This window comes from Lepus europaeus, unplaced genomic scaffold (genome assembly GCF_033115175.1).
Source record: "Lepus europaeus isolate LE1 unplaced genomic scaffold, mLepTim1.pri SCAFFOLD_41, whole genome shotgun sequence".
In the NCBI taxonomy this organism is placed as follows: domain Eukaryota; kingdom Metazoa; phylum Chordata; class Mammalia; order Lagomorpha; family Leporidae; genus Lepus; species Lepus europaeus.
The window spans coordinates 1,660,855-1,675,614 of record NW_026909285.1 but is presented as its reverse complement, the minus strand read 5'-3'; positions in this window follow the sequence as shown (position 1 = coordinate 1,675,614).

Here is a 14,760-nt window from a genome sequence, read left to right as displayed (position 1 = left end):
ATGCACTTGCCTAACGAAAAGACATTGCTTTTCTCCAAAACCGTTTTTACTGTGATTTTCTCGGTCCATTGCATTCGAATTCAACACCACTTTGTCCAGATATGACTGGATGAAACCAGAAGTATCCTGTTTTATTTTGTTTAACTCAATCCCAGATATTGCTACAGCCTCTGTGTTTGTGTATTCCTTGTATTATCCAAGGACTTTATTGTTTTGAATGTTTTTTATCAGGGAACATTTAATTTTGATCTTGGAAACACTAATTGGTTCCACATGGAGACACCAGCTCCACACATTCCTATTTTCTTGGAAAAAAGCTAGAGGAACTGTGACAAACAAACATGATATTTCTGTTTGCATAGATGACATTTTATGCACTTAACTAACGAAAAAACTTTGCTTTTCTCCAAAATCCTTTTTACTGTGATTTTCACAGTCGATTGCATACAAATACCACACCAGTTTGTCCGGATATGACTGAATGAAACCAGAAATATCCGGTTTTGTTTCGGCTAACTCAATCCCAGATATTGCTACAGCCTCTGTGTTTGTGTGTTCGTTATATTATCCAAGGACTTTATTGTTTTGAATGTTTTTTATCAGGGAACATATAATTTGTTCTTGGAAACACTAATTGGTTCATCATGGAGACACCAGCTCTACACATTCGTATTTGCTAGGGAGAAACCTAGAGGAACTGCGACAAACAAACATGATATTTCTGTTTGTATAGATGACCTTTTATGCACTTGCCTAACAAAAAGACTGCTTTTCTCCAAAACCATTTTGACTTACTTTTCTCAGTCCATTGCATACGAGTTCCACACCAGTTTGTCCGGATATGACTGGATGAAACCAGAAATATCTGGATGTGTTTTTCCTACTCAATCCGAAATAATGTGAAAGCCTCTGTGTTTTTGTTTTCTGGATATTATCAACCGACTTAATTTTTTTGAATATTTTTTATAGGGGAACATATAATTTTGTACCATTGAAACACTAATTGGTTCATCCTGGGGACACCAGCTCTACAGATTCGTATTTTGCAGGTAGAAAGCTAGAGGAACTATGGCAAACAAACAAGATATGAATTCCACACCATTTTGTCCGGATATAACTAGATGAACTAGGAAATATACAGTTTTGTTTTGGCTAACTCAATCCCAGAAATTGCTGTAACCTCTGTGTTTGTATTTTCTGATATTATCAATGGAATTTATTGTTTTGAATGTTTTTTTATCGGGGAACATTTTATTTTGAGGTTGGATACAGTAATTGATTCCACATGGATACACCACCTCTACATATTCGTATTTTGTAGGTAGAAAACTAGAGGAACTGCGGCCAACAAACATGATATTTCTGTTTGTATAGATGACATTTTATCCACTTGCCTAATGAAAAGACTTTGCTTTTCACCAGAACCATTTTTACTGTGATTTTCTCCGTCCATTGCATATGAATTCCACACCAGTTTGTCAGGATATGACTGGATGAAACCGGAAATATCTGGTTTTGTTCTGGCTAACTCAATCCCAGATATTGCTACAGCCTCCGTGTTTGTGTTTTCTGGATATTATAGATGGACTTTTTTTAATGTTTTTATCAGGGAACATTTAATTTTGTACCGTTGAAACACTAATTGGTTCATCCTGAGGACACCAGCTCTACACATTCCTATTTTATATGGAGAAACCTAGAGGAATTGCAGCAAACAAACATGATATTTCTGTTTCTATAGCTGACATTTTATGCACTTTCCTAATGAAAACACTTGCTTTTCTCCAAAACATTTGTACTGTGATTTTCTCAGTCCATTGCATATGAATTCCACACGACTTTGTCCTGATATGACTGGATGAAACAAGAAATATCTGGTTGTCTTTTGGCTAACTCAATCTGAAATATTGCTAGAGCCTCTATGTTTGTGTATTCCTGATATTATCCACGGGTTTTTTGTTTAGAAAGTTTTTTTTTTTCAGGGAACATTTAATTTTGTGCTGTGAAACACTAATTGGTCCACATGGAGACACCAGCTCTACAAATTTGTATTTTCTAGGGAGAAAGCTAGGGGAACTGCGCCAAACAAACATGATATTTCTGTTTGTATAGATGACATTTTATGCACTTGCCTAACGAAAAGACTTTGCTTTTCTCCAAAACCATTTCTACTGTGATTTTCTCGGTCCATTGCATACGAATTCCACACATCTTTGTGCGGATATGACTGGATGAAACCAGAAATATCCGGTTGTGTTTTGGTTAACTCATTCCAAAATATTGTGAAAGCCACTGTGTTTGTGTTTTCTGGATATTATCAATGGACTTTATTGTTTTGAATATTTTTATCAGGGAACATTTATTTTTGTACCATAGAAACACTAATTAGTTCATCATGGGGACATCAGCTCTACACATTTACACATTCATTTTTTCTAGGGAGAAAGCTAGAGGAACTGCGGCAAACAAACATATTTCTGTTTGTATCGATGACATTTTATGCACTTGCCTAACGAAAAGCCTTTGCTTTTCTCCAAAACCATTTTTCCTGTGATTTTCTCGGTCCATTGCATATGAATTCCACACCAGTTTGTCTGGATATGACTGGATGAAACCGGAAATATCCGGTTCTGTTTTGGCTAACTCAATCCCAGATATTGCTACAGCATCTGTGTTTGTGTTTTCTGGATATTATCAATGGACTTTATTTTTTTGAATGTTTTTTGTCGGGGAACATGTTATTTTGTGCTTGGATACAGTAATTGGTTTCACATGGAGACACCAGCTCTACATATTTGAATTTTCTAGGGAGAAACCTAGAGGAACTGTGGCAAACAAACATGATACTTCTGTTTGTGTACATGACATTTTATGCACTTGCCTAACGAAAAGACTTTGCTTTTCTCCAAAACCATTTTTACTGTGATTTTCTCAGTCCATTGCATACGAATTCCAAACCACTTTGTCCAGATATGACTGCATGAATCCAGAAATATCTGGATGTGTTTTTGCTAACTCAATCCGAAATATTACTACAGCTCTGTGTTTGTGTTTCCTGATATTATCGATGGACTTTATTGTTTTGAATGTTTTTATCAGGGAACATTTATTTTTTGTACCGTAGAAACACTAGTTGGTTCATCATGGTGACACCAGCTCTACACATTCGTACTTTCTAGGGAGAAAGCTAGAGGAACTGCGGCAAACAAACATGATACTTCTGTTTGTATAGATGACATTTTATGCACTTGCCTAACGAAAAGACTTTGCTTTTCTCCCAAACCATTTGTACTGTGATTTTCTTGGTCCATTGCATACGAATTCCACACATCTTTGTGCGGATATGACTGAATGAAACCAGAAATATCCGGGTGTGTTTTGGCTAACTCAATCCGAAATACTGTGAAAGCCTCTGTGTTTGTGTTTTCTAGATATTATCGATGGACTTTATTGTTTTGAATGTTTTTATCAGGGAACATTTAATTTGTTCTTGAAACACTAATTGGTTCATCATGGTGACACCAGCTCTACACATTCGTATTTTCTAGGGAGAAACCTAGAGGAACTGTGAAAAATAAACCTGATATTTCTGTTTGTATATATGACATTTTATGCACTTGCCTAACGAAAAGACTTTGCTTTACTCCCAAACCATTTTTAATGTGATTTTCTCCGTCCATTGCATACGAGTTCCACACCAGTTTGTCCGGATATGACTGGATGAAACCAGAAATATCCTGTTGTTTTGGCTAACTCAAACAGAAATATTGCTACAGCCTCTGTGTTTGTATTTTCTGGATATTATCGGTGAACTTTATTGTTTTGAACATTTTTATCAGGGAACATTTAATTTTGTACCATTATAACACTTATTGGTTCATCATGGGGATAACAGCTCTACACATTCGTATATTCTAGGGAGAATGCTAGAGGAATTGCGGCAAACACACAATATATTTCTGTTTGTATAGATGACATTTTATGCACTTGCCTAACGAAAAGACTTTGCTATTCTCCAAAACTATTTTTACTGTGATTTTCTCGGACCCTTGCGTACGAATGCCACACCATTTTGTCCGGATATGACTGGATGAATCCAGAAATATCCAGTTTTTTGGCTAACTCCATCTCAAATATTGCTACAGCCTCTGAGTTTGTTTTCTGGATATTATTGATGGACTTTATTGTTTTGAATTTTTTTATCAGGGAACATTTAATTTTGTTCTTGGAAACACTATTGGTTCATCATGGAGACACCAGCTCTACACATTCGTATTTGCTAGGGAGAAAGCTAGAGGAACTGTGACAAACAAACATGATATTTCTGTTTGTATAATGACATTTTATGCACTTGCCTAACGAAAAGACTGCTTTTCTCCAAAACCATTTTTACTCTGATTTTCTCGGTCCATTGACTACGCATTCCACACTACTTTGTCTGGTATGACTGGATGAAAACAGAAATATACGGTTGTGTTTTGGCTAACTCAATCCGAAGTATTGTGAAAGTCTCTGTGTTTGTGTTTTCTGGATTTTATCGATGGACTTTATTGTTTTGAATGTTTTTATCAGGGAACATTTAATTTTGTACCATAGAAACACTAATTGGTTCAGCATGGGGATACCAGCTCTACACATTCATATTTTCTAGGTAGAAACCTAGAAGAACTGCTGCAAACAGACATGATATTTCTGTTTGTATAGATGACATTTTATGCACTTGCCTAACGAAAAGACTTTGCTTTTCTCCAAATCCATTTTTACTGTGATTTTCTCGGTCCATTGCATACGAATTCCACACCAGTTTGTCCGGATATGACAAGATGAAACTGGAAATATCCGGTTTTGTTTTAGATAACTCAATCCCAGATGTTGCTACAGCCTCTGTGTTTCTGTATTCCTGATATTATCCATGGACTTTATTGTTTTGAATGTTTTTTATCAGCGAACATTTAATTTTGTGCTTGGAAACACTAATTGGTTCCAAATGGATACACCAGCTCTACATATTCGTATTTTCTAGGGAGAAAGCTAGAGGAACTGCGGCAAACAAGCATGATATTTCTGTTTGTATAGATGATATTTTATGCAGTTGCCTAATGAAAAGACTTTGCTTTTCTCCAAAATCATTTGTACTGTGATTTTCTCGGTCCATTGTATACGAATTCAAAACCACTTTGTCCGGATATGACTGGATGAAACCAGAAATATCCCATTGTGTGTTTGGCTAACTCAATCCGAAATATTGTGAAAGTCTCTGTGTTTGTGCTTTCTGGATATTATCATTGGACTTTATTGTTTTGAATGTTTTATCAGGGAACATTTCATTTTGTACCGTTGAAACACTAATTGCTTCTTCATGGGGACACCAGCTCTACACATTCGTATTTTCTAGGGAGAAAGTTGGGGAACTGCGGCAAACAAACATGATATTTCTGTTTGTATCGTGACATTTTATGCACTTGCATAATGAAAAGACATTGCTTTTCTCCAAAACCATTTTTACTGTGATTTTCTCGGTCCATTGCATACGAATTCCACACCAGTTTGTCCGGATATGACAAGATGAAACTGGAAATATCCGGTTTTGTTTTGGCTAACTCAATCCCAGATATTGCTACAGCCTCTGTGTTTGTCCATTCCTGATATTATCCACAGACTTTTTTTTTAAATTTTTTTTTTGACAGGCAGAGTGGACAGTGAGAGAGAGAGACAGAGAGAAAGGTCTTCCTTTTGCTGTTGGTTCACCCTCCAATGGCCGCCGCGGTACCGCACTGCGGCCGGCGCACCGCGCTGTTCTGATGGCAGGAGCTAGGTGCTTCTCCTGGTCTCCCATGAGGTGCAGGACCGAAGGACTTGGGCCATCATCCACTGCACTCCCTAGCCACAGCAGAGAGCTGGCCTGGAAGAGGGGCAACCGGGACAGGATCGGTGCCCCAACCAGGACTAGAACCTGGTGTGCTGGCGCCGCAAGGCGGAGGATTAGCCTGTTGAGCCACGACACCGGCCTATCCACAGACTTTATTGTTTTGAATGTTCTTTATCAGGGAACATTTAATTTTGTGCTTGGAAACACTAATTGGTTCCACATGGAGACACCAGCTCTACACATTCGTACTTTATAGGGAGAAAGCTTGAGGAACTGTGGCAAACAAACATGATATTTCTGTTTGTCTAGATGACATTTGATGCACTTGCCTAACGAAAAGACTTTGCTTTTTTCCAAAACCATTCTTACTATGGTTTTCTCGGTACATTGCATACGAATTCCAGACCAGTTTGTCCGGATATGACTGGATGAAACCAGAAATATCCGGTTGTGTTTTGGCTAACTCAATCCGAAATATTGCTACAGCCTCTGTGTTTGTGTATTCCTGATATTATGCATGGACTTTATATTTTTCAATATTTTTTTTTCAGGGAGCATTTAATTTTCATCTTGGAAACACTAATTGGTTCCACATGAAGACACCAGCTCTACACATTCGTATTTGCTAGGGAGAATCTAGAGGAACTGCGTCAAACAAACATGATATTTCTGTTTGTATCGATGATATTTTATCTGTTTGCCTAATGAAAAGTCTTTGCTTTTCTCCAAAACCATTTGTACTGTGATTTTCTCGGTCCTTTGTATACAAATTCCAAACTAGTTTGTCTGGATATGACTGGATGAAACGAGAAATATCTGGTTGTGTTTTGGCTAACTCAATCCTAAATAATGCTACAGCCTCTGTGTTTGTGTATTCCTGATATTATACACAGACTTTATTGTTTTGAATGTTTATTATCAGGGCACATTTAATTTTGTACGGTTGAAACACTAATTGTTTCCACATGGAGACACCAGCTCTACACATTCGTATTTTCTAGGGAGAAAGCTAGAGGAACTGCGGCAATAACACATGATATTTCTGTTTGTATCGATGACATTTTATGCATTTGCCTAATGAAAAGATTTTGCTTTTCTCCAAAACCATTTTTACTGTGATTTTCTCGGTCCATTGCATACGAATTCCAGACCAGTTTGTCCGGATATGATTGGATGAAACCAGAAATATCCGGTTGTGTTTTGGCTAACTCAATCGGAAATATTGTGAAAGTTTCTGTGTTTGTGTTTTCTGATATTGTCGATGGACTTTATTGGTTTGAATTTTTTTTATCGGGGATTATTTTATTTTGAGCTCTGATACAGTAATAGGTTATACACGGAGACACTTCTCTACGCATTCATATTTTCTAGGGAGAAAGCAAGAGGAATTGCGACAAACAAACATGATATTTCTGTTTGTATAATGACATTTTATGCACTTGCCTAAAGAAAAGACTTTGCTTTTCTCCCAAACCATTTTTACTCTGATTTTCTCGGTCCATTGCATACGAATTCCACACCAGTTTGTCCGGATATGACTGGATGAAAACAGAAATATCCGGTTGTGTTTTGGCTAACTCAATCCAACATATTGTGAGAGCCTCTGTGTTTTCTGGATATTATCGATGGACTTTATTGTTTTGAATATTTTCATCAGGGAACATTTAATTTTGTACTTTGGAAACACTAATTGGTTCATCATGGGGACAAGAGCTCTACACATTCGTATTTTCTAGGGAGAAAGCTAGAGGAACTGTGGCAAACAAACATGATATTTCTGTTTGTATAGATGACATTTTATGCACTTGCCTAACGAAAAGACTTTGCTTTTCTCCAAAACCATTTTCACTGTAATTTTCTTGGTCCATCGCATACGAATTCCACACGAGTTGGTCCGGATATGACAAGATGAAACCGGAAACGTCTGGATTTGTTTTGGCTAACTCAATCCCAGATATTGCTACAGCCTCTGTGTTTGTGTATTCCTGATATTATCCACGGACTTTATTGTTTTGAATGTTTTTGTCAGGGAACATTTAATTTTGTGCTTGGAATCACTAATTGGTTTCACATGGACACACCTGCTGTACATATTCATATTTTCTAGGGAGAAAGCTAGAGGAACTGCGGCAAACAAACATGATATTTCTGTATGTATAGATGATATTTTATGCACTTGCCTAACGAAAAGACTTTGCTTTTCTCCAACACCATTTTACTCTGATTTTCTCGGCCCATTGCATACGAATTCCACACCACTTTGTCCGGATATGACTGGATGCAACCAGATATATCCGGTTGAGTTTTGGCTAACTCTATCTGAAATATTGAGAAAGTTTCTGCGTTTGTGTTTTCTGGATATTATCTATGGACTTTATTGTTTTGAATGTTTTCATCAGGGAACATTTAATTTTGTACCTTAGAAACACTAATTGGTTCATCATGGGGACATGAGCTCCACACATTCGTATTTTCTAGGGAGAAAGCTAGAGGAACTGTGGCAAACAAACATGATATTTCTGTTTGTGTAGATGACATTTTATGCACTTGCCTAACGAAAAGACTTTGCTTTTCTCCAAAACCATTTGTATTATGATTTTCTCGGTCCATTGTATAAGAATTCCACACCAGTTTGTCCGGATATAACTGGATGAAAACGGAAATATCTGGTTTTGTTTTGGATAACACAATCCCAGATATTGCTACAGCCTCTGTGTTTGTGCACTCCTGATATTATCCACAGACTTTATTGTTTTGAATGTTTATTATCAGGGAACATTTAATTTTGTACGGTAGAAACACTAATTGTTTCCACATGGAGACACCAGCTCTAAACATTCGAATTTTCTTGGTAGAAAGCTAGAGGAACTGCGGCAATAACACATGATATTTCTGTTAGTATCGATGACATTTTATGCACTTGCTTAATGAAAAGACTTTGCTTTTCTCTAAAACCATTAATATGTGGTTTTCTCGGTCCATTGCATACGAATTCCACACCAGTTTGTCCGGATATGACTGGATGAAACCAGAAATATCTGGTTGTGTTTTGGCTAACTCAATCCGAAATATTGCTACAGCCTCTGTGTTTGTGTATTCCTGATATTATCCACGGCCTTTATTTTTGTGAATGTTTTTATTTCAGGGAACATTTAATTTTGTGCTTGGAAACACTAATTGGTTCCACATGGAGACACCAGCTCTACACATTCGTATTTTCTAGGGAGAAAGCTAGAGGAACTGCAACAAACAAACATGATGTTTCGGTTTCTATAGATGAAAATTTATGCACTTGATTAACATAAAGACATTGCTTTTCTCCAAAACCATTTTTAATGTGATTTTCTCGGTCCATTGACTACGAATTCCACACCACTTTGTCCGGATATGACTGGATGAAACCAGAAATATCCGGTTTTGATTTGGCTAACTCAATCCCAGATATTTTTACCGCCTATGTGCTTGTGTATTCCTGATATTATACATAGACTTTATTATTTTGAATGTTCTTTATAAGGGAACATTTAATTTTCTGCTTGGAAACACTACTTGGTTCCACATGGAGACACCAGCTCTACACATTGTATTTTCTAGGGAGAAAGCTAGAGGAACTGCCACAAACAAACATGATATTTCTGTTTGTATAGATGACATTTTATGAACTTGCCTAAAGCAAAGATTTGCTTTCCTCTAAAACCATTTTTACTGTGATTTCTCGGTACATTGCATACGAATTCCACACAAGCTTACCGGATATGACTGGATGAAACCGGAAATATCCGTTTTTTTTTTTTTTTTTGGCTAACTCAATCCCAGTTATTTTTACCGCCTCTGTGTTTGTGTATTCCTGATATTATCAACAGAGTTTAATATATTGAATGGTTTTTTTCAGGGAACATTTAATTTTGTACTTGGAAACACTAATTGGTTCCACATGGAGACACTAGATCTACATATTTGTATTTTCTAGAGAGAAAGCTAGAGGAACTGTGACAAACAAAGATGATATTTCTGTTTGTATAGATGACATTTTATGCACTTGCCTAACGAAAAGACTTTGCTTTTCTCGAAAACCATTTGTACTGTGATTTTCTCGGTCCATTCCATACAAATTCCACACCACTTTGTCCGGATAAGACTGGATGAAACCAGAAATATCCGTTTTTTTTTTTTTTTTGGCTAACTCAATCCCAGATATTGTTACCACCTCTGTCTTTGTGTATTCCTGATTATCCACAGACTTTATTGTTTTGAATGTTTTTTATCGGAGGATATTTGATTTTGTGCTGCGAAACACTAGTTGGTTCCACATGGCGACTCCAGCTCTACATATTTGTATTTTTTAGAGAGAAAGCTAGAGGAACTGCGACAAACATACATGATATTTCTGTTTGTATAGATGACCTTTTAAGCACTTGCCTAACGTAAAGATTTTGCTTTTCTCCCAAACCAATTTTACTCGGATTTTCAAGGTCCATTGCATACGAATTCCACACCACTTTGTCCGGATATGACTGGATGAAACCGGAAATATCTGGTTGTGTTTTGGCTAACACAATACCAGATATTGCTACAGCCTCTATGTTTGTGCATTCCTGATATTATCCATGGACTTTATTGTTTTGAATGGTTCTTTTTTTTCAGGGTACATTTAATTTTGTGCTTGGAAACACTAATTGTTTCCACATGGAGACATCAGCTCTACACATTCATATTTTCTAGGGAGACTGCTAGAAGAACTGCGGCAAACAAACATGATATTTATGTTTGTATAGATGACATTTTATGCACTTGCCTAACGAAAAGACTTTGCTTTTTTCCAAAACTATTTGTACTGTGATTTTCTCAGTCCATTGCATACGAATTCCAAACCACTTTGTCCGGATATCACTGGGTGAAAGCAGAAATATCCGGTTGTGTTTTGGCTAACTCATACCGAAATATTGTGAAAGCCTCTGTGTTTGTGTATTCTGGATATTATCGATGGACTTTATTGTTTTGAATGTTTTTATCAGGGAACATTTAAATTTATACCGTTGAAACACTAATTGGTTCATCATGGGAACCCCAGCTCTACGAATTCGTATTTTTAGGGAGAAAGCTAGAGGAACTGCAGCAAACAAACATGATATTTATCTTTGTATCGATGATATTTTATCTACTTGCCTAATGAAAAGAAATTGCTCTTCCAAAAAACCATTTTTAGTGTGATTATTCTCGGTCCATTGCATATGAATTCCACACCCCTTCGTCTGGATATGCTGGATGCAACCCGAAATATCCGGTTTTGTTTTGGCTAACTCAATCCCAGATATTGCTACAGCCTCTGTGTTTGTGTATTCCTGATATTATCCACGGACTTGATTGTTTTGAATGTTTTTTATCTGGGAACATTTAATTTTGTGCTTGAAATCACTAATTGCTTCCACATGGAGGCACCAGCTCTACATATTTGTATTTTCTAGGGAGAAAGCTAGAGGAACTGCCGCAAACAGTTATGATATTTATGTTTGTATCGATGATATTTTATCTACTTGCCTAATGAAAAGAGTTTGCTCTTCTCCAAAGCCATTTGTACTGTGATTTTCTCGGTCCATTGCATACGAATTCCAAACCACTTTGTCCGGATATCACTGGGTGAAAGCAGAAATATCCAGTTGTGTTTTGGCTAACTCAAACCGAAATATTGTGAAAGCCTCTGTGCTTGTGTCTTCTGGATATTATCGATGGACTTTATTGTTTTGAATGTTTTCATCAGGGAACATTTAATTTTGCACTGTTGAAACACTAATTGGTTCATCATGGGGACACCAACTCTACACATTCGTATTTTCTAGGGAGTAAGCAAGAGGAACTGCGGCAAGCAAACATGATATTTCTGTTTGTATCTATGACATTTTATGCACTTTCCTAACGAAAAGACTTTGCTTTTCTCCAAAACCATTTGTACTGTGATTTTCTCCGTCCATTGCATATGAATTACACACCAAGTTTGTCCGGATATGACTGGATGAAACATGAAATATCCAGTTGTGTTTTGGCTAACTCAATCCCAGATATTGGTACAGCCTCTGTGTTTGTTTTTTCTGGATACTATCAATGGACTTTATTGTTTTGAATGCTTTTTATCGGGGAACATTTTATTTTGAGCTAGGATACAGTAATTGGTTCCACATGGAGACACCAGATCTACATATTCGTATTTTCAAGGGAGAAAGCTAGAGGATCTGCAGCAAACAAACAATTTTTGCTGTGATTATCTCGGTCCATTGCATACGAATTCCACACCACTTTGTCCTGATATGACTGGATGAAATCGGAAATGCCCAGATATGACTGGATGAAACTAGCTCTACACATTCGTATTTACTAGGGAGAAAGCTAGAGGAACTGCAGCAAGCAAACATGATATTTCTGTTTGTATAGATGACATTTTATGCACTTGCCTAACGAAAAGACTTTGCTTTTCTCCAAAACCTTTTTTACTGTGATTTTCTCACTCCATTGCATAGGAATTCCACACCAGTTTGTCCAGATATGATTGTATGAAACAGGAAATATCCGGTATTTTTTTGGCTAACTCAATCCCAGATATTGTTACCGCCTCTGTGTTTGTGTATTCCTGATTTACCCACAAACTTTATTGTTTTAAATATTTTTTATCCGGGAACATTTAAGTTTGTGCTGCAAAAAACTAATAGTTTCCACATGGAGACACCAGCTCTACACATTCGCATTTTCTAGGGAGAAACCTAGAGGAACTGCAGAAAACAAACATGATATTTCTCTTTGTATAGATGATATTTTATGCACTTGCCTAAAGAAAATATGTTGCTTTTCTCTAAAACCATTTGTACTGTGATTTTCTCGGTCCATTGCATATGAATTCTACAGGACTTTGGCCTGATATGACTGGATGAAAACAGAAATATCCGGTTGTGTTTTGGCTAACTCAACCCGAAATATTGTGAAAGCCTCTGTGTGTGTGTTTTCTGGATATTACCAATGGACTTTATTGTTTTGAATGTTTTTATCAGGGAATATTTAATTTTGTACCATTGAAACACTAATTGGTTCATCATGGGGACACCAGCTCTACACATTCATATTTTCTAGGGAGAAAGCTAGAGGAACTGCGGCAAGTAAACATGATATTGCTGTTTGCATCGATGACAATTTATGCAGTTGCCTAACGAAAAGACTTTGCTTTTCTCCAAAACCATTTCTACTGTGATTTTCTCGGTCCATTGCATATGAATTCCACACCACTTTGTCCGGATATGACTGGATGAAAGGAGAAATTTCCAGTTGTGTTTTTGCTAACTCAATCCAAAATATTGTGAAAGCCTCTGTGTTTGTTTTTTCTGGATACTATCAATGGGCTTTATTTTTTGAATGTTTTTATCAGGGAACATTTAATTTTGTACCTTAGAAACACTAATTTGTTCATAATGGGGACACCAGCTCTACACATTCGTGTTTTCTTGGGAGAACGCTAGAGCAAATGCGGCAAACAAACATGACATTTCTGTTTATATATATGACATTTTATGGACTTGCCTAACAAAAAGACTATGCTTTTCTCCAAAACCATTTGTACTGTGATTTTCTCTTTTCATTGCATACGAATTCCACAGGAGTTTGTCCGGATATGACTGGATGAAACCAGAAGTGTCCGGTTTTTTTTTGGCTAACTCAATCACAGATATTGGTACTGCCTCTGGGTTTGTTTTTTCTGGATACTATCAATGGACTTTATTGTTTTGAATGCTTTTTGTCGGGGAACATTTTATTTTGAGCTTGGATAGAGTAATTGGTTCCACATGGAGTCACCAGCTCTACATATTCGTATTTTCTAGGGAGAAAGCTAGAGGAACTGCAGCAAACAAACATGATATTTCTGTTTGTATAGATGACATTTTATGCACTTGCCTAATGAAAAGACTTTGCTTTTCTCCAAAACCATTGGTACTGTGATTTTCTCGGTCCATTGCATACGAATTCCACAGAAGGTTGTCTGGATATGACTGGATGAAACCAGAAATATCCGTTTTTTTTTTTTTGGCTAACTCAATCCCAGATATTGTTACCACCTCTGTCTTTGTGTATTCCTGATTATCCACAGACTTTATTGTTTTGAATGTTTTTTATCGGAGGATATTTGATTTTGTGCTGCGAAACACTAGTTGGTTCCACATGGCGACTCCAGCTCTACATATTTGTATTTTTTAGAGAGAAAGCTAGAGGAACTGCGACAAACATACATGATATTTCTGTTTGTATAGATGACCTTTTAAGCACTTGCCTAACGTAAAGATTTTGCTTTTCTCCCAAACCAATTTTACTCGGATTTTCAAGGTCCATTGCATACGAATTCCACACCACTTTGTCCGGATATGACTGGATGAAACCGGAAATATCTGGTTGTGTTTTGGCTAACACAATACCAGATATTGCTACAGCCTCTATGTTTGTGCATTCCTGATATTATCCATGGACTTTATTGTTTTGAATGGTTCTTTTTTTTCAGGGTACATTTAATTTTGTGCTTGGAAACACTAATTGTTTCCACATGGAGACATCAGCTCTACACATTCGTATTTTCTAGGGAGAAAGCTAGAAGAACTGCGGCAAACAAACATGATATTTATGTTTGTATAGATGACATTTTATGCACTTGCCTAACGAAAAGACTTTGCTTTTTTCCAAAACTATTTGTACTGTGATTTTCTCAGTCCATTGCATACGAATTCCAAACCACTTTGTCCGGATATCACTGGGTGAAAGCAGAAATATCCGGTTGTGTTTTGGCTAACTCATACCGAAATATTGTGAAAGCCTCTGTGTTTGTGTATTCTGGATATTATCGATGGACTTTATTGTTTTGAATG